This window comes from Mytilus galloprovincialis, chromosome 14, assembly GCF_965363235.1.
Source record: "Mytilus galloprovincialis chromosome 14, xbMytGall1.hap1.1, whole genome shotgun sequence".
Lineage (NCBI taxonomy): Eukaryota > Metazoa > Mollusca > Bivalvia > Mytilida > Mytilidae > Mytilus > Mytilus galloprovincialis.
Window position 1 is genome coordinate 49,725,793 of NC_134851.1, and position 21,729 is coordinate 49,747,521.

Here is a 21,729-nt window from a genome sequence, read left to right on the forward strand (position 1 = left end):
GACTGACCTAAGAGGGGGCCCGCTCCAGTCACGCTTCAGTGATTCCCTATATAAGCAACCAAATTTTTTCCCAAAAAGGGGGGGCCCGGGCCCCCCGGCCCCCCCCCCTAAATCCGCCTATGGCAATATTGGATTGAGGAAGGCTGTTTGTGAGTAAATCCAAATCATGAATCATATAGTGATACATAACGGAAGTAATCGCTCACTAAGTTTGTTAAATTTAGACAGAACGATTTTTTTTTTTTTTATTTATAAGCACCGAAAGCCTATTTTAACTTAGTTACCCTGAAAGGGTAAACGGAAGAGGAAACACATGAAGTTACCAATAGCATGCCCACCGTGAGCTCGAGAGATAATTATAACGCATTATTTGCGATATTTTCCCGTTTTATTATTTGCTTTAGCCGTTTAACATTTAAGAATTTTAAAGAAGGAATTATACTCTAACTTGGGTTTCCGATATGTCACGGTTGGTTGTGAAAAATCCTTTCTTCTTGTAATGAACAACTGCATATACGGGTGTTGCTAAACAGCGGAAACGGAAAACGGAACGGAAACGGAAAGAAACTTTAATATAGACGGAATTTAAGGGGAGAAATAAAGAACTATGCAAATCAATAGATCTTGTCTTGCTAATTTTTGCTATTAAACGTTTTATCTATTTACCATATATTTCAATATAACAAGTGAAAATGCAAGCAGAAAATTCGTCATATAAGGTCGCTAACTCCTACAAGAGGTCATTTGACTGATTTTACGTGAATGGACATTAGGTAGAGTTCAACATTCCAATAAAATTGAGAATGAAAACGGGGAATATGTCAAAGAGGCAACAACCCGACCAAGGAGCAGACAACATCTGAAGGCCACCAATGGGTCTCCAACGCAGCGAGAAAATCCCGCACCCGGAGGTGGTATCAGCTGACCCCTAAATAAAAGTGTGTGCTTGTTCAGGGAAAATGAGCGTCACACTTAACTCCAAAACATATAAATGAGATTAGATTAAAAAAATGTACAAGACTAACAAAGGCCGGAGGTTCCTGACTTGGGACAGGCGCAAAAATGCGGCGGATTTAAACATGTTTTGTCAGATCCCAACTCTCCACCTATACCTCTAGCCAATGTAGAATAAAGAAACACATATGAAGCATACACACAGTAAAACTAATTTTAAAAGAAGTCCGATGTCAGATTAGACATGTTTTTCACATCAGGTTTTCGTTATTCATAACGTTTCTTAATCGAAAGCACTTGCATTATATCCCTATGTTTTAATTTAAGCCATGTTGGCTAACTTGGCTGACAGGCAGGGTTATCCAACACAGTTTTTGTCGAGCCTGCAACTTTTGTTGCAGAAAGCTCGACATAGGGAAAGTGATCCGGCGGCGACGGCGGCGGCGGCGACGGCGGCGGCGTTAGCTAACTTCTTTAAAGTTTTATATCTTAGAAGGTAAAAGACCTGGATGCTTCATACTTTGTATATAGATGCCTCATGTAACGAAGTTTCCGTCAGTCACATGTCCAATGTCCTTGGCCTCATTTTCATGGTTCATTGACTACTTGAAAAAAAGTTAAGATTTTTTGTAATGTTAAATTCTCTCTTATTATAAGTAATTGGATAACTATATTTGGTATGTGCGTACCTTACAAGGTCCTCATGCCCGTCAGACTGTTTTCACTTGACCTCGACCTCATTTCATGGATCAGCGAACAAGGTTAAGTTTTGGTGGTCAAGTTCATATCTCAGATACTATAAGCAATAGGTCTAGTATATTCAGTGTATGGAAGGATTGTAAGGTGTACATGTCCAACTGGCAGGTGTCATCTGACCTTGACCTCATTTTCATGGTTCAGTGGTTATAGTTTAGTTTTTGTGTTTTGGTTTGTTTTTCTTATACTATATGCAATAGGTCTACTATATTTGGCGTATGGAATGATTGTAAGGTGTACATGTCTAGCTGACAGGTGTCATCTGACCTTGACCTCATTTTCATGGTTCAGTGGTCAAAGTTAAGTTTTTGAGTTTTGGTCTATTTTTCTAATACTTTATGCATTAGGTCAACTATATTTGGTGTATGGAAATATTTTATGATCTATATGCCTGTTTTATTTTACCTTGACCTTATTTTCACAGTCCATTGCTAAGAGTTAAGTGTTTGTGTTTTGGTCTGTTTTTCTTAATTTATAAGCAGTAAGTCAACTATATTTGTTGTATTGAAGAATTGTTAGCTGTACATGTCTGCCTGGCATGGTTCATCTGACCTTGACCTCATTTTCATGGTTCATTGATCAATGTTTCGTTTTCTTGGTTAATGTTGAGTTTATGTGACAGTTGTAATAAAGCTTTATATTTAGGTCTATCATTATTATATCAATGATTAGTAAGGAAGGCGAGACATTTCAGCGTGTGCACTCTTGTTAAATTAGATACACCAATGGTGATTGTTGCAAAGTTTAACCAAAACTATCAGGCGATTCCCTAAAAAACATATGTTCAATAACATTTTGTCCATTAGTTTCAGAGACTGCATATATTGAGGAATTTTGTAAAAGTTAACAAAGACGAAATCGGACGACGACTAAAGCAGGTCTTAGTACCAGCAGAAAACGACCATGACAGAGCAAAAACATTGAATGAACATTTCACTATAATTGTATCAACCAAGAAGATATCAACTAAATATGTACCACTAAAAAAAACGTTACATCCAAAATTGAAAGACATACTAACTTAAGTATGGGCGAGTACAAAATTAGAATATGGATTCAATACATAAAAAGTATGAGGGCCAGAAGAAATAGGCCATAGAATGTTAAAAAAAAATAGACCTACAAAATATAAAATGAATTAGAAGCTATCATATTATTATTCACCATTTTTTCAACAATAATATCATTCATCAATGGTTTACGTCTTAGATGCATGATTTTTTTATTAGTTGTTTTAAAATGGCTTTGAAATCGCTGTCAGTTAACTGCGAGTACTCGCAGAATTGTATCTAGTGTCTTTTCGTTATTGGGATGTAGAAGTACCCGGCCACGTCCAATTGTATTTGTGTCTATCTGAGGAGTTACGCCTTTTCAACGGATTTTTATAGTTAGCTCGTTCTTATGTTGTAATGTTATACCACTGTCCCAGGTTTAGGGGGTTGGGATCCTGCTCACATATTAAACCCCGCCACATTCTGTATGTATGTGCCTGTTCCAAGTCAGGAGCTTGTAATTCAGTGATTGTCGTTTGTTTATGTTTTACAACACAACATTTGTTTTTCTTTCATTTTTTTTTTGTACAAAAATAAGGTCGTTAGTTTTCTCGTTTGAATTGTCATTTCGGGGCCTTTTATAGCTGACTATACGCAATTGAGAGGAATTGAATTTTCAGAGAAGAATTAAGCGGCATGATATTTGAAGCAGCGTAGACAATTTGATTTTGAAAACCTTAAGACATGACTACAACTAACTTGGTGATGGCACTGTGCAAATCGTATATATCAATGTAAGCTACTAATTGTTCGCCACTTTTTGCACATCAATTCGTATTTTTTAAATTTAAATTCTAGGAGATATAATGCTTTTCCTATGTAACTCCAAACATCATCGGTTGACTTCAGTATTGCAAGGATTTACTAAACAAATTCAAGAGTATTGTAAAAGGGTGAGAAAGGCTTTGTATAGTGAGAGATTTTCTCACTTTGTTTTCATAAAAATAAAGTATATACAAGTTTCTATTCTGGTTCCCTGGTTTCCATATCGGATTTTGTCCATACACCATTGTCCTATTAGAATTCTTTTACGTTTTCTTTCCATTATACAAGAAAAGATACAACGAAAATCACCAATGCAGAACAACGCAACAAGATACACCACAACACTCATCTTGATTCAAGGCAATTAAAAAAAAAAAGAAAAAAAATGATGCAAAGGATTTCCCCAAAAGTTTATTACTTCACAACCTATTTATAGAATCGAGACTGACGTCAATCTTTTTTAGGCCTATATAGATTTATTTTGTGTTGTTGGGTTGCTATCTTATTGATATTGATCAAACTTTAAAAAAGAAAAGAAAAGTCGAACAGACTATCCTGAATCGTATGAACTACGTACACATGACTTTATCAAATATTTCAAAAACATAGTCTCAACATCTCCTGGTAATTATTCCAATACTTTATGCTTCAAAATCTTTTATTTTAAATTCATTCCTCTTGGTTTTTATACGACCGCAAAAAATTTAATTTTTCGTCGTATATTTGCTATCACGTTGGCGTCGTCGTCTGCGTCGTCGTCGTCCGAATACTTTTAGTTTTCGCACTCTAACTTTAGTAAAAGTGAATAGAAATCTATGAAATTTTAACACAAGGTTTATGACCACAAAAGGAAGGTTGGGATTGATTTTGGGAGTTTTGATCCCAACATTTTAGGAATTAGGGGCCAAAAAGGGCCCAAATAAGCATTTTCTTGGTTTTCGCACAATAACTTAAGTTTAAGTGAATAGAAATCTATGAAATTTAAACACAAGGTTTATGACCACTAAAGGAAGGTTGGGTTTGATTTTGGGAGTTTTGGTTCCAACAGTTTAGGAATAAGGGGCCCAAAGGGTCCAAAATTGAACTTAGTTTGATTTCATCAAAAATTGAATAATTGGGGTTCTTTGATATGCCGAATCTAACTGTGTATGTAGATTCTTAATTTTTGGTCCCGTTTTCAAATTGGTCTACATTAAGGTCCAAAGGGTCCAAAATTAAACTTAGTTTGATTTTGACAAAAATTGAATCCTTGGGGTTCTTTGATATGCTGAATCTAAAAATGTACTTAGATTTTTGATTATTGGCCCAGTTTTCAAGTTGGTCCAAATCGGGTCCAAATTAAAGTTTGTTTGATTTCATCAAAAATTGAATAATTGGGGTTCTTTGATATGCCAAATCTTACTGTGTATGTAGATTCTTAATTTTTAGTCCCGTTTTCAAATTGGTCTTCATTAAAGTCCAAAGGGTCCAAAATTAAACTAAGTTTGATTTTAACAAAAATTGAATTCTTGAGCGTTTTTGATATGCTGAATCTAAACATGTACTTAGATTTTTGATTATGGGCCCAGTTTTCAAGTTGGTTCAAATCAGGATCCAAAATTATTATATTAAGTATTGTGCAATAGCAAGAAATTTTCAATTGCACAGTATTCAGTAATAGCAAGAAATCTTCAATTGCACAGTATTGTGCAATAGCAAGAAATTTTCAATTGCACAGTATTGCGCAATAGCAAGAAATTTTCAATTGATTGGAGTTATCTTTCTTTGTCCAGAATAGTAGTTGAATCAACTTAAATCATTGTTTTTTACAATATACAATGTATATTCACTTTTACTACCAACTGATAAATTAAAACAATCTTTACCATTCAGTGATAACAAGCACCTTTTGTTACATTTTAATATTTTATGATGTATTTAAATGAGTAGTTATTGTTGCAAACTCCATTAGAAGTTTGAATTGAGATCAGTTTTGGAAAAAGAGAAAGGGGGATGTGAAAAAAAAATGGGGGGGGGGTTAAATTTTTCTCATTTCAGATTTCATAAATAAAAAGAAAATTTCTTCAAACATTTTTTTGAGAGGATTAATATTCAACAGCATAGTGAATTGCTCAAAGGAAAAAAAAGTATTTTAAGTTCATTAGACCACATTCATTCTGTGTCAGAAACCTATGCTGTGTCAACTATTTAATCACAATCCAAATTTAGAGCTGAATCCAGCTTGAATGTTGTGTCCATACTTGCCCAACCGTTCAGGGTTCAACCTCTGCGGTCGTATAAAGCTGCGCCCTGCGGAGCATCTGGTTTCTTGTTAACATGTGCAATACTATATAAAACATACCTATGTAGATATAATAACCAAAAAGAAAAGACGTTAATTCTTTGTGTTTCCGTTTTCCGTTTCCGTTCCGTCTTCCGTTTCCGACTTTTAGCAACACCCCTGCATATACATGTATAATGCATTATGCGTCACGTCTCTTGGTTTTCGCACCATAACTTAAGTATAAGTAAATAGAAATCCATGAAATTTAAACACAAGGTTTATGACCATAAAAGGAAGGTTGGGATTGATTTTGGGAGCTTTGGTCCCAACAGTGGAATAAGGGGCCCAAAGGGTCCAAAATTATACTTTGTTTTAATTCATCAAAAATGCAATAATTGGGGTTCTTTGTTATGCCGAATCTAACTTGTATGAAGATTCTTAATTTTTGGTCCTATTTTCAAATTGGTCTACATTAAGGTCCAAAGGGTCCAAAATTAAACTAAGTTTGATTTTAACAAAAATTGAATTCTTGAGCGTTTTTGATATGCTGAATCTAAACATGTACTTAGATTTTTATACGACCGCAAAAATTGAAAATTTTTTGGTCGTATATTGGTATGATGTTGGCGTCCTCGTCTGCGTCGTCGTCGTCCGAATATTTTTAGTTTTCGCACTCTAACTTTAGTAAAAGTGAATAGAAATCTATGAAATTTTAACACAAGGTTTATGACCACAAAAGGAAGGTTGGGATTGATTTTGGGAGTTTTGATCCCAACATTTTAGGAATTAGGGGCCAAAAAGGGCCCAAATAAGCATGTTCTTGGTTTTCGCACAATAACTTAAGTTTAAGTGAATAGAAATCTATGAAATTTTGACACAAGGTTTATGACCACAAAAGGAAGGTTGGGATTGATTTTGGGAGTTTTGGTTCTAACAGTTTGGGAATTAGGGGCCAAAAAAAAGGGCCCAAATAAGCATTATTCTTGGTTTTCGCACAATAACTTTAGTATAAGTAAATAGAAATCAATGAAATGTAAACACAAGGTTTATGACCACAAAAGGAAGGTTGGGATTAATTTTGGGAGTTGAGGTCCCAACAGTTAAGGAATTAGGGGCAAAAAAGGGGCCGAAATAAGCATTATTCTTGGTTTTCGCACCATAACTTTAGTATAAGTAAATAGAAATCTATGAAATTTAAACACAAGGTTTATGACCATAAAGGAAGGTTGGGTTTTATTTTGGGAGTTTTGGTCCCAACAGTTTAGGAATAAGGGGCCCAAAGGGTCCAAAATTGAACTTTGTTTGATTTCATCAAAAATTGAATAATTGGGGTTCTTTGATATGCCGAATCTAACTGTGTATGTAGATTCTTAAGTTTTGGTCCCGTTTTCAAATTGGTCTACATTAAGGTCCAAAGGGTCCAAAATTAAACTTAGTTTGATTTTAACAAAAATTGAATCCTTGGGGTTCTTTGATATGCTGAATATAAAAATGTACTTAGATTTTTGATTATTGGTCCAGTTTTCAAGTTGGTCCAAATCGGGGTCCAAAATTAAACTTTGTTTGATTTCATCAAAAATTGAATAATTGGGGTTCTTTGATATGCCAAATCTAACTGTGTATGTAGATTCTTAATTTTTGGTCCCGTTTTCAAATTGGTCTACATTGAAGTCCAAAGGGTCCAAAATTAAACTAAGTATGATTTTAACAAAAAATGAATTCTTGGGTTTTTTTGATATGCTGAATCTAAACATGTACTTAGATTTTTTATTATGGACCCAGTTTTCAAGTTGGTTCAAATCAGGATCCAAAATTATTATATTAAGTATTGTGCAATAGCAAGAAATTTTCAATTGCACAGTATTCAGCAATAGCAAGAAATCTTCAATTGCACAGTATTGTGCAATAGCAAGAAATTTTCAATTGCACAGTATTGCGCAATAGCAAGAAATCTTCAATTGCACAGTATTGTGCAATAGCAAATATTTTCAATTCCACAGTATTGCGCAATAGCAAGAAATATCTAATTGCACAATATTGTGCAATAGCAAGAAAATTTCAATTGGAGTTATCTTTCTTTGTTCAGAATAGTAGCTGAATCAACTTAAATCATTGTTTTATACAATATACAATGTATATTCACTTTTACTACCAACCAATCTTTACCATTCAGTGATAACAAGCACTTTATTTTACATTTTAATATTTTATGATGTATTTAAAAGAGTAGTTATTGTTGCAAACTCCATTAGAAATTTGAATTGATATCAGTTTTGGAAAAAGGGAAAGGGGGATGTGAAAAAAAATGGGGGGGGGGGGTTAAATTTTTCTCATATCAGATTTCATAAATAAAAAGAACATTTCTTCAAACATTTTTTTGAGAGGATTAATATTCAACAGCATAGTGAATTGCTCAAAGGCAAAAAAAAAATAAGTTCATTAGACCACATTCATTCTGTGTCAGAAACCTATGCTGTGTCAACTATTTAATTTTAGATTTAAATAAGTTTGAAGAAGAAATCTTTAATTGATTTGTAAAATCTTGACATTTGTTTTGTGTAAAAAACCCATATAATGTCAAAAATTTGATCACAATCCAAATTCAGAGCTGTATCACGCTTGGATGTTTTGTCCATACTTGCCCCAACTGTTCAGGGTTCGACCTCTGCGGTCGTATAAAGCTGCGCCCTGCAGAGCACCTGGTTGATTATTGGCCCTGTTTTCAAGTTGGTCCAAATCGGGGTCCAAAATTAAACTTTGTTTGATTTCAACAGAAATTGAATCCTTGGGGTTCTTTGATATGCTGAATCTAAACATGTACTTATAATTTTTATCATGTGCCCAGTTTTCAAGTTGATTCAAATCGTGGTCCAAAATAAACTTTTGTTTGATATCAACAAAAATTGAATCCTTGTGGTTCTTTGATATGCTGAATCTAAACCTGTATTTAGATTTTTGATTCTAGGCCCAGTTTTCAAGTTGGTCCAAATTGCGGTCCAAAATTAAACTTTGTTTGATTTCATCAAAATTTGTATATAAGGGGTTCTTTGATATATGCTTAATCTAACCATGTATTTAGATTTTTGATGTTTGGGCCCGGTTATCAGATTGGTCCACATTGAGGTCTAAAGGGTCCAAAATTGAACTTCATTTGATTTCATCAAAAATTGAAAAAAAAATTCTTGGGGTTCTTTGATATGCTGAATCTAACCATGTATTTAGATTTTGGATATTGGACCATAATAGATAATGTCCAATTTAAAATTTAAAGTTTTTAAGTTTAAGTTCTTAGACCACATTCATTATGTGTCAGAAACCTGTGTTGTGTCAATTATTTAATCACAATCCTGGAATCTCATTTTTCCCCCGTGGGAGATATTTGCCCTTGTAGTATTGAACACTTTTTTTTTTCTATGACGTCATCATAACGCCATAAAAACGAATACAAGACCGAAGGAACCTTTCTGTTAAATAATGTAAAAATCCGCTTTTCAAAATATTTTAAAATAGTTTAGACGAAAATCATTGTTTAGTGGTTACAAATTACAATAAATGAAATATGTTGCGCGGGAAAGCCTAAAAATTGCCGGGGTTTTTTTAAATGAAGCTTGTCTCTTTCAGCATAAAACATAGTTTCAACAATTTTTTTTTCATTTTTAATTTAAAAAAAAACATTATTTTTTAAAATACGTACAATAGCAATGAATATGATATCACAAAATTATATATTTTGGACTTTCATCTTGCCAACTACACCGATTTTCCAATGAGGTACGAACATCGCGCGTAACGTCACTCTATTTAGGATTTCGACGTTCACAGTCACTTTACACTAGATATTAATGGTTATAGCCAAGCAGACACCCTGCCATTTCTCACGTAAGCATGAGACTATAGGTTGAGGGAAAGAAGTATGTACATATATCAGTATTAACTTTCTATTTTGATAGGATATAAGTCATATTAATATATATGAATTTGGGATTAAGGAAATGGTTTAGGTATAAGTGTACTACAAAGCTCGTTACATTCCCCTTCTGATTCTTATTAATAAAATGCATTTATATTAAACTTTAGCGACATGACAAAGCAAGAATTAAGAATCAAATTATGAAGTTTTATCAGTATTTTAATACTTGAAACTATAATAAACAATTTCTTTTGTTTACCTTTAAAATTCTACCTGGTTTGTTTGACAGGTGTCACAAGGTAAAATTACAGCCAACATTACGATAGCTGTACATTTTTGATGCAATCTATATGCTAAAGTGTCAATTTACGCACAATCTTTTAAGTAAAGTGTAAATTTACAAACTTATAAGTTGCACTTTGCAGTACTGATTGCTTAAATCTTGTGTGGGGTTGAAATATGAAACATGAAATGAATTATAGTTCGTATTATTTTATTATCAAACTACTTCTAAAATGAGCTCTCAGCTTAGTACAAGTACCTCCTAAATGGAACTTCCAGTTATTTAAAAATTAATTAGGATTCTGATTTAGTTGTTTAGGGAATTAAATTTCAAAATTTTCTTCTTATGGGTAAGTTAATTTTAATTTACATATATGCTTCTGAAATTAGTTGAAATAGAGTTGTCGCCCATGTATTTGTCCTTTTTGAGATGAATGGGTGATTGTTTGCAGTGAAATGGCAATAATTATATTCATACTAAGCGAGGAAATGTTAAAGAACGTGATTAGAATGTGAATTATAGGGAAACAATACAAATTGGCACACTGAGTCGATATTTTGTTTCACAAGAAAACAGTACACATGAATAATTGTTCCTTATTCGTACGCAGTCTTGCTCCTGCTACTAAATACCCCTTGCTTCCAGCGGAGAAGCATTTTTTACGGTCCCTACGTATGAAAGTCTGTTGGTCCTTTCGTCCTTCCGTATCATGTTAAAGTGCATGTTGTTTTAATGTAATAAGTAATTGACAACAAGGTTTGATCACATAATATTGAAACCTATGTTACCCATGTTTATAACGATGTGGACCATAAAGAAATGCCAAAATAAGATTTTGTTTTCCCTGAGCAAGAAAGTGTTGTTTAATGAGCGTGGCATGGGGTCCTATATAGTTTCCTATTCTTTGTATAGTCTTTAGTTTGATCTGATCGCCGATTGAAACTTTGATCACTGGCCCACCGAGACGTTTTTAAGGTATATAACTGAATATCATTATAAACCGAGCATGTACAATGTATGCAATGTTCACATGACGAATAGGGAAACTGACTGGGAAAACTGAACTTGAGAATACTGCAATGTGCAGCATTGGGGTAGTATGTTTTACATTACCGACTTGTGTATGAGTAGACATGATAAAACTAGTAAAAATCGCACCATATTGTGAGAGTTTTTCTATTATAGCTACATGTATCTGCATTATATGTGTGTGTTTTTTATACTTTGTCCTGCAGTTGGTGGTTAATTGGGTATGTGTGATTTAGTTACAGTATCTAGTTTGAATGCATTGCCACTCGAAGTAGCCTTTTCCTAAAGTTTATAAATTCGGGATGCTTATACTGTAAAGCAATCGTTTCTTATGTTAGTATTACGATAGTTTTCCTGATAACCATGGTTTATTGTATTTTGATTCATTTTAGAATTTGGGTGGTCAAATATTGCGTGCATTCAATTTTTGATCATTTGATCAGATTTAAAGATATTTATGAAGGTGCATTATATTCATTTTTTTTTTTTTTAATTACATAATACGGGAAACGAAGATTGTTGATTAAATAAATGATTGTGTGTAAACAAATATATTATATTGCTGCAACAGTTGTCTCCTATGCAGATATAGATGGTAAGATCGGGCATTTTAATTTTATTTACTTCAGAGTGAACTTTACATTTAAAGATACCAAACATAGCATTTATTTTTTACAATTATTTGGGTTTTTTAAACTACTTGTAGGGTTTTAGTCAAATCGAAAATCATAATTGTGATTTATTAAACAAATTTTAGCAACATAGAGCAAACATTAATCCTAATTCAAGAAATTAAAAAAAAAACAAAAACAAAAAAACATGCTGCATATGTCCAGTTCTATTTATCGACTATAGATTTTACTTATTAAATATTTTTACACTTTATAATTGTATATGTGTGTAAATTTCCAATAGGACACGTTTCTCGTATTCAAATCCATTGACTAGTTTGGGAGGCGTATTTTCCCTTTGAACTTCATAATATCGACCCTTCTCGTGAAGTTTCGTGAAACATCGGCTTATATAGTACAGGTATATAGTTTCGGATTAATGTGTCAGTTTTGACTTTTCAGTAACAAATGTCACTCGTTTTCAATTAAATATATATCTTGACATTTATAATATGAAAAAAAGAAACATTAAAAAAAAATCAAAACGTTAAATAAGCCATGTTACAAGTCAAATAAAAATTTTAATTTGAAATAAAATCTACGAAACACTATCACTTTGTTCAAATGTCAACTAATCAAGATTTAAAATTTGAATGAAATTAATTCTGACACAAAAGAGAAATATTTCAAATAAAAAGGTAACACAGACCCTTCTTTTTAAATCTTTCGTTTCGTAAAAATTGTATTTATTGATAAAGGTTAAATTGATAGACTGATGAATGAGTGACACGCGATCAATACATAAAAAAGAGTTCCGTTTCGTTTTGTCGAAATAATTTACGAGGGTCGAAGATGATTATCAATTCTCTTATCCAAGGAAAAATCTTTCTTTTATCTGATAAACTTTGGTTTTCTAAAGTTTTCAATGAAGTGAAAGTGGTCATTTTTTAAATGTCTATAAAACAGATCTATTTTCTCACAGGCGATTCATTTCCGATTTATTGTTATTCCTTGACTTGTCAGGTTGTTAACTCATTCATTTTTAACCGAACTTACGAAGTAAAAATTAAAAATTGGTTATTGATTTAGGGATGTCCGGTGGGCGGGCGGCTGTCAAACAGTTTTTCGTTCTTTACATTGAAAGGCTTTTTACAAAAGATATGTTATTTTCTATGTTCTTTATTATTGGTTATTTAACGGCTGTTGCATCGGAGTAGTCCTTCCGGTCTTGGATGACTGAATGATTGTTGTTTGTCTAACATAAAATATTTCAGTGGCAAATATTTCACTCGTATATCAATGAAATCATACCTGAAATTTTAGTTTCTGCAAAGTAGCTAGACTGGGATGAAGGACTGATGCCAATGTAAAAAGAATATACGTAAGATATGGTCTGAACTTTGCTTATAAAAACTAATAGTTAGCCGCGTTATAGCTATATGGTCACATTGGCTTCTCTCTCCCTTTTACGACAAATAACGCCTGTCTGTTTGATCGTGCGAGATGTATTAATACGCGGCCACGCCCTGTCAGAAGTTCCGTATGTTAAATCCAATGCCGTGCATGGGGAAAGTGTAACGTACTCTATAAAATTAAAAAGACCTTAGGCTTTTATAACTTCCATATATAGGGTTCCCTTTGTGATGCAACTTCTTAAATCAAAGTTCTTTATTATCATTATGATCATATAGATGCATTCCAATATTCACATCTTTCCTCATTGGTGGATTCGATATTTAGAACAAAGTAAGACTGAGATGACCACTTATAAATTGTGGAGGAACCTTTTTTAATCGGACAAATGCATTAAGAAACACAGAACTTTTGCCATTACTTAGCCATCTCCGTTTTGATTCTCCCTAGTGATGTTTGTATTGACAAGCTTTGCCTGAGGTCAGGTCTGTGCCGCTTGAGTACTGCATATATCGTGATTACTTATGTTGTGAACGTCCGTGCTTTTCAAAGCACCTTTTGTGCTGTTTTTGTCAGCATGTTTATTTTCTTCAGCATTGATTGCATATTGCTAATGACCATGTAAACAAACATTAAACAGGGAAACGTTCAATGGTTACATATAAACTGAATGATCTCACTAATATACCAGGCATTGCATGTATAATGTGTTTGATGTGTAAATCAGGAGCCTGCAATCAAGTGGTTGTCGTTTGTTTATGTGTTACATATTTGTTTTTCCTTAAATTTTTTTACATAAATAAGGCCGTTAGTTTTCTTGTTTGAATTGTTTTACATTGTCGTATCGGGGCCTTTTAAAGCTGACTATGCAGTGTGGGCTTTGCTCATTGTTGAAGGCCGTACGGTGACCTATAGTTGTTAATGTCTGTGTCATTTTGGTCTTTTTTGGATCGTTATCTCATTGGCAATCATACCACATCTTCTTTTTTATATAAACTATGGCTTGATTTAACGAAAAGAAATTGGGATTATATGCTCTTAATATTAACAAAGATAGTATGGATTTTGGTATGTCTATTTTTTTATTTTTTTTATTTTAACCAGTTGAATCGAAGCAGGCCTCGACAATAACGCTTGTCCGATTGTCCGGTACCAGAGGGAAAAAAGGTCGGACAAGTAAAAGCTGTATCAAGCTTGTCCGTCGGGACAAGTACAATTATTCTGCAGAAAATAAATTTAATAAAACTTTGATGAACAAAGTACTTTATTGTAAACAAAAAACAAGAAAACAAATATTAATTTGACATGTTTCTGTATTCTGTTTATTCAAATGCAAAACCTTTTCCTTCAACATGTTTACTTGAAATCGATAATTTTTAACTGGTTCTTTGTCAGTTACTTTTTAACAGGTAAAAAGTATACTATTCTTGGAAACCAGTCTTACTGATCCGAATCAATGATGGGCTTTGTAGATAAGGTAACTGGTCCGAATCAATGATGGGCTTTGTAGATAAGGTAACTTTACAGGACAGTTCGTCACCTCGAAAGATTCAGCTCCAAGTTTAATAGACAGTTTGGCACTGTAGGAGACATGTTTAGTAGACATGATTGATAGACAGTTTGACAAGGCAGGAGACATTTCGGGACCAAGACAAATCAGTACCTCCTTTTGCTATTCTGTTCCTTATAATAAATACCATACCGTAATTTTTTCACAATTTTTTTTTTATTTTCCATAAAATTCACAAAATCATATTTGATCATAAGTAGAAAAAAACAATAATTGCAATATGGTGACCTATAGTTGTTAATTTCTGTGTCATTTGGTCTCTTGTAGAGAGTTGTCTCATTGGCAATCAGACCTTATGATGGATTATCTTCTTTTTATTGATTGCATTTGAATAAACTTTTTTCAACTTAAAGAACAAAACACAATACAAATCCAATGAGTGTACAGGCCTATCAGATGGTGCCTCATGTTTGGATCTTGTGAGACTAGTATTGATGAAAACTAGAACCTAATTCCTGTGATATGACAAGTTTCGCAGTTGTACTTTTCAAAAGAAATACATCAAATTCTGTTATATTGTTTAAATTCGTTTTGCTCCTTTAATCAACTAAAAATGTAAAAAGTTTATTTTTAATAGATTTTTTTTTTTTTTGGACAAGTAACAACTTCATTCGGACAAGTAAATTTTGGTATGTACTTGTCCTACAGGACAAGTTGAAAAAAAAGTTATTGTAGAGGCCTGCGAAGGAGAGAACTGTATCACTCCTGGTATTTCTTTTTTGACGTTTTCATGCGAAATTTCAAGCGATTCTATAGTTTGTACATTTATAACAACAAAAGGTAAGGTCAGTCCTGTCAAGATTTGATATTGTTTCGGGGCAAATTGGCATCATCAACAATCTTCAGATGAACGGGTTTGATATGTTCTCAATCCGGTGTTTCTTAAAGTTGAAAATGAGGGAGACCATCTATAATAGTCGAGACACGTTTGTACAAGAATTTAAGGACATAATATTTGAACCCAATCTATTCTATAATTATTATGATATTATATTTAATATTGCACTCAATCAGTGACAACAATATCACACGTGAGCAGGGGTTCTATCTTCCATTGACTATCTTTCTCTTATTACTGATGTCGGGGTTCTTTTCTCTAACAGCTCGGGATCAAATTGTCTTCATATAATTTTATGAAATATACTATTATACAGGTGCTAAATAGGTGGGATAACAAGAATTTGATAAATTATGCAGAAAATTGATCCTTATATCCCTTTTATACTAATGAAACTCGACCCCATCATTACACGGGAAAACAGATGATTCCATTGTACGGTTGTCACAAGGGGTGAAAGATTGACAAAGTAGATGTCACTTTGACGAGTATAAATTACGGAGTCAACCCCGACCTTATATACTGAATATTCTTCGATAGTCACTAAATGACATGCACGTGCAAGTTACGTATAGGTACTGTTTTTTCAATTCAATTCAACTTTATATTGTCATTATTCAATCGCACATACAAAGACATATTCAAAGACATAGAAAAACACAAAATCACCAAAAAAAAAAAAAAACAGATACAATAACAGATTAAGAAAAATATTTCCCTGTCCTGATTTATAATGATTTTTTTTTTCACAAACATATAAATGATATCTTTGAATTCAAATAAAATGTAGCCAAATTCTCTTTCATTCTGTCTTTGAACAGGAAATAAGAAAAGTCCAACATTGCATGTTGTTCATATATTTGTTGTATAAATGAGTCAGTCTTTTTAGTGAAACAGCATTTTTTTATATAATTAATAAGCCTCTTGTACAAACTTATGACCTTATCATGCTAAGTAAACAAAAAAATCTTTTTATATTATTCTCTTTTTAAATTTTGAATTTCTAATATTTGACAACTTAATTCAAATAGGAAAGCATTTAATTTTGAAATGAAATGTTTTTTTGTCAAATTTTGTTTTTATTCCAATGTCGTAAATTTAAAAACTTCGAGTTTGCATTGATCTATTGGCCTTATCGAGATCAACGCTTGACAGTATCTGAAATTTAAATTCCAACGCTCAATGAACTAATGTTTTATCAGAAATCTTGAGTAGCGATCAAATGAGTTTTACGAAGTATTTGTTGAATTAAATGGGAAAAAATGTCAATTCGAACAATGATATATTTAATCTTTGTACAAACTTTTACATGGAATTGACGGGTAGTGTTTTAACAGTAATACAGGCGATATAAAATGTATTAATAAACATCATGTTGCTCAATAGTGACACGAAGATTGTTTTCGTTAAGAAGGGGAAAACTGTATTTCCCCTTATAGGTATATCAAAAAGGTAAAAGGAAAATATGAAATAAATGTGCAAGAAAACAACACAATCCATTAAGGGCGTTACCAATGAATAGCAATTACAAAACATAAAAAGTATAACAATGATAATTGTTCTAACAGGTGTTTGACCTATACATACAAAATAATGTATAAACTGAATGGACGAAAAAAGATAGCATTTTCCAATACAATGAGACAAAACGCGGCAACATATTTTGTCTTTGATGCATTGTGCTTTGTTTGGGTTTGAGAGGAGAAAAAAATGATTTTCGCGAGATAAAAAAAAAACAATTTTGTTGTTCCATTTTGCCATTTTGTGTCAATTCTAAAGTCTCTTCAGTAATTTTATCATTTGATATTAAATGTTCCATGGTAGGATATCTTCGTTCATTAACTGTTCTAAGGGTGGCAATACATATGTTCTAGTGTTTGTTCTGTAACAGCTCACCGTACAGCTCTTCATTCAGTGTCTGACACATTTTTAGTGAAGTTAGAACTGGCCTCAACTGTGTTTGCGCTTATCTTTTGACACATGAATTTGAATATCAGCATATGCTAGCTATCGGCTTGTGTGATGGAATAAAGAACAAAGACTATACCAATTGTTGTAATGCATTAATAGACGATGAAAAACACGTTTTAGTTTAGTTACCGTCGAATTACAATATTAAGTACTTTATAAACAAACAATTTGTCTTATCAAACAACATCACTATTTGTCAAAGACTTTTTGTTTATAAAGTTTACGTGGCAATACAAATTTGAATTTTCAATATAGTATAACCAGAATACCACTCAAATAGACAAAGAATAAAACAAGGTCTTTTTATTCTAAATCATCAGCATCATTTCAAGTATAAAATTTAATGTTCTAAAACTGAGGAAAGTGGAAAAGGCTCATACAGTATTTATTGCTTCTTATTATATTTCTAAAATGTATGCGTTAAAGTGTATTTCACATATTTTTATACGACCGCAGAAATTGAAATTACATTGGTATAACTTTAGTATAAGAAAATAGAAATCTATGAAATTTAAACACAAGGTTTATGACCATAAAAGGAAGGTTGGGATTGATTTTGGGAGTTTTGGTCCCAACAGTTTAGGAATAAGGGGCAAAAAGGGCCCAAAATTAAACTTTGTTTGATTTCATCAAAAAATGAATTATTGGGTTTTTTGATATGCCAAATCTAACCGTGTATTTAGATTCTTAAAATTTTTAATAAAGATTTTAATTTAAAAAAAAAAAAATTGAAACTACATCATTTTATCAAAATATTGTACGCCACGCATGTATATGTATGGTAATGTCAAACAATAAAGATTTGAATTAAAAAAAAAATAATTGAAACTTCATCACTAAAGATATCTGTGGCACTGATGTGCAACATGGTGTATAGTAATGTCAAAAGAAGTAATCGTTGTTTAACATGTCAACTGAATTTCTACTGTTTGTTAAGGTCTATTATCTTTGTGTATTCAGGGTCTAGTGCATATGTCAATCGCCTCTTAAAAACATATTCAATTTGTGTTTGAAGGCCAGTCAAATTATTTATTGGTTTTAAAAATATTAAACAACTGTATATTATATACGTTTTTTGTAAGTGCATATAGTTATTACGATCGTTTCTTTTTCTTTGTCATTTAATACCAGTTGTACTTTCCATGACATTCAATCTGCGAATTACTAGTTAGTAGTAGTTACTGTTATGGATTTCAACTCAAATTGGTGCGGATGTGGTCTCAAACTGTTATGAGGTTTAATATGTTGTTCCATTTTGAAAAAGATGGTTTCTTTTGCTTAAAGTGAACTCAGGCTCTAATAAGTTGAATCAAGCTCTGGGTAAATCTCGGAAGATCGGTCACGTATAAGTCAAGCGGACTACTCCACTTTTGAGCTTTCCAGTATTTGAGTCCAGTATAAATTTTGGGGATGATGACCAGTCTTTTACCTATATATTCAGTATGAAGATTTATAGTAGCTTTGGAGTTTTTGTGTCTTTAAAATCAAGCTCTAGGTAAATGGTGTTTTGAGTCACTTGAAGTCAGGTTTTGGTCATACAGTATTGGGAGTTGCGCGATTGTTTTGGCCAGACGATCTTTTGAGTCATTTTAAAACTGGCTTTTAGAAGATGTTTTTTTTTTTTTTGAGTCCTTGAAATCAAGTTCTGGGTAAATGGTCTTTGAATCACTTGCAATCAGTCTTTTGGGAGATGTGCCTTTGAGTCCCGTTAAATGACACACTGGGAAGATGATCTTTTAAGCCCGTGAAATCAAGTTATTGGTAGGTGTTCCTTTGTGTCATGTGACATCAGCCTCTAGGACGACGGTCTTTCCAGTCGCGCGGAATGAGGCTATGGGAAGATGTATGGTCGTTTGAGTTCGTCAAATACGCCACCAGGAAAATGTTTTTCTGAGTCACCTGAAATCAATCTGTGGGTATTTGTTGTTAGAAATGACGTAAAATATATAGCTCTGCGCAGATGGCATTTTGAGGTATTTTGAATCGCATGAAATCAAACTCTGGTCAGACAATTTTTGATTGATATGAACCTAAGCTCTGTGCAGCTGGGCTTTTGAGTCCAGTGAAATCGAGCTTGCAGTAACAGCTTTTAACTCTTTCGGTTTTGACGATGAAAGAAATAATTGTAATCTTACGATCTAAATAAATTCCCATTATAGCTATTTTCAGCTCAGATTGAAAATATACATGCAGTTGTGCAATTTTCTATTGTCAAAAAACAAATACTGAATTTAAACTTGGTAAGGCCTCACATAAGGTATTTCAAATGATTTACGATTTGTAAATTATTTAATCTATGAACCTACAAAGCATGATAAATAAATATAATAAAGTGCATGTTATTTTGTTAAAAACCATGATTTTTTTCAACGTCGTATTTTTCTTTACGCCCTAAGTTCAGACAAGGTTACCAATTATTTAAAATCCTTTTGTTAAATTGTTAAAATGTGACACTTTAAGTTGACATCTTGGCAAAGTTTTATCTTTTCAAAGTGCAAAACAAACCAAGTTGAATATAATAAACCCTAGTTGTTATTAAATAAACTGAACTCTCTGCCATTAAAATTTAAAACGAATGTTGGTATTTGTGACATTTTTTTTTAAATGTTTCATGTAAACTATATTTTAGTTTAGAGCATTTGATTAATACCATTGCGTGAGAATCGTAATATTGTGTATATGCGGTTTTGATCAAACCGTTTTTGAGGATGTTTATGAATTCGTGTTTGTTTGCATTTTACAGAATGTAACGTTATATCAAGAGGTCAGAGGACAGACTAAAGTTCAAAATATCAGTGAGTATGATTAACATTTTTTCTTTATTTACCTAATAAAGTGCGACACCTTCAGTTTGACAAAATTAAAGTTTCAAAGCATAAATCAAACCGTTCATTTGAACTTTTTAGAGTGGAGATATGTGATTTTGTATTAGAAAAAAGATATAATATTTCAAATGTACATTTATACCCAGTATTTGTTTATGGCATCATCTTTTTAACAAACAATACAGGTATAACAATGCTAGTATACAGATACAATGAAATATAAAACTTCAGCGTAGCTGTATATTTATCACAAACCTGCATGAATATGTGTTGTTTTAAAACTTTATACAATAAATACATACTGCTGTGTGTAGTATTTTAGATTATCCCACTTCTGAGCTGCCCCCGTATTTCAATCAGTATTGAATTTTAGGCTGAATGCAAGTCTTATATCTATGTATTCATATCTAGAATGCAGATTTATCGTTTGCTTTGTCAATTGCTTGTTGCTTTTTTAACGTCCAGAGGACAATTATACATGCATATTAAACCTAAAATTGGAGCTTTCAGAAGTTATGGAGTAGATCACCGTCTATAAAAGCTACAGATGTCTTTTCTGCATATGTCTTCCTTCTATATATAAATATGAAAGAAGGACGAAAGATACCAAAGGGACAGTCAAACTCATAAATCTAAAATAAACTGACAACGTCATGGCTAAAAATGAAAAAGACAGACAAACAATAGTACACGTGACACAACATAGAAAACTAAAGAATAAACAACACGAACCACATTCATGGAATGGATTTTTTGTTTGCCGTACCATATATTATGTACCTTAAGATAGGAATTTGAAATTTGAATCAGTCAAACCAGTCGGAATGAAAATAATAGCTTAGTAGATACTTCGGATTCTTGAGATGATATTGAATTGAGTTTCCTTTTTTCACTTCTTTAGATAACACTTACTATAGTATATATTAATATACCATTTCAATAGTGAGGGGTGCCCTGGGATATTTTTACAAACTATCTTTCTTATCTGTATCCGCTTTTGCAGTTCTATCATTTGTGTGTGGATTATTGTCACATTTTCCCATAATTTTTGTTCACTTGTTTTCATATTTCATATCAAATACAGTTGATAGAAATGAATTATATTTGGTTTAACATTAAAAAAAAACATATCACTATAAAACATAATACTCTATATCCCCTTCTCTCATCATAAAACGCTTGCTGTCTGGAATGAACATTAAAACAACTGTATTATAAGTATATTATAAAAATGTCATAACTTTCAAGATCTTAACAGGTTGATATCATTGTATGAAATTCTACTTGAAATAACACTCCACGTCGAGTGGACCCTTGTGAAAAACAAAACTTTCATCATTTTGCTGCCAAATACATATTATTTATATCTTTAATGGGAAGTACAGGTGGGTCTGAGAGTCATTGAAAACGACACAATGTTACAGTTATATTGAATTAATGTATAATTCCAAGATCGTTTTTTTAAGAGATGTTGTAAATATTTTGAAAG

General features: G+C 32.5%; 1 protein-coding gene across 3 annotated transcripts in view; it reads left to right on the forward strand.

The window, feature by feature from the left end:
* The window catches only part of LOC143059072 (frizzled-5-like), a 76,622-nt gene that overhangs the window by 22,334 nt on the left and 32,559 nt on the right, over positions 1-21,729 (forward strand). For 2 of the 3 annotated variants that reach the window (XM_076232537.1, XM_076232535.1), the window contains exon 2: positions 20,159-20,210. The gene's annotated coding sequence lies outside the window, so the exon portion shown is untranslated. Of the gene's footprint in view, positions 1-10,204; positions 10,333-20,158; positions 20,211-21,729 lie in introns of those variants that run through there. The other variant, XM_076232536.1, reaches the window with a different exon arrangement.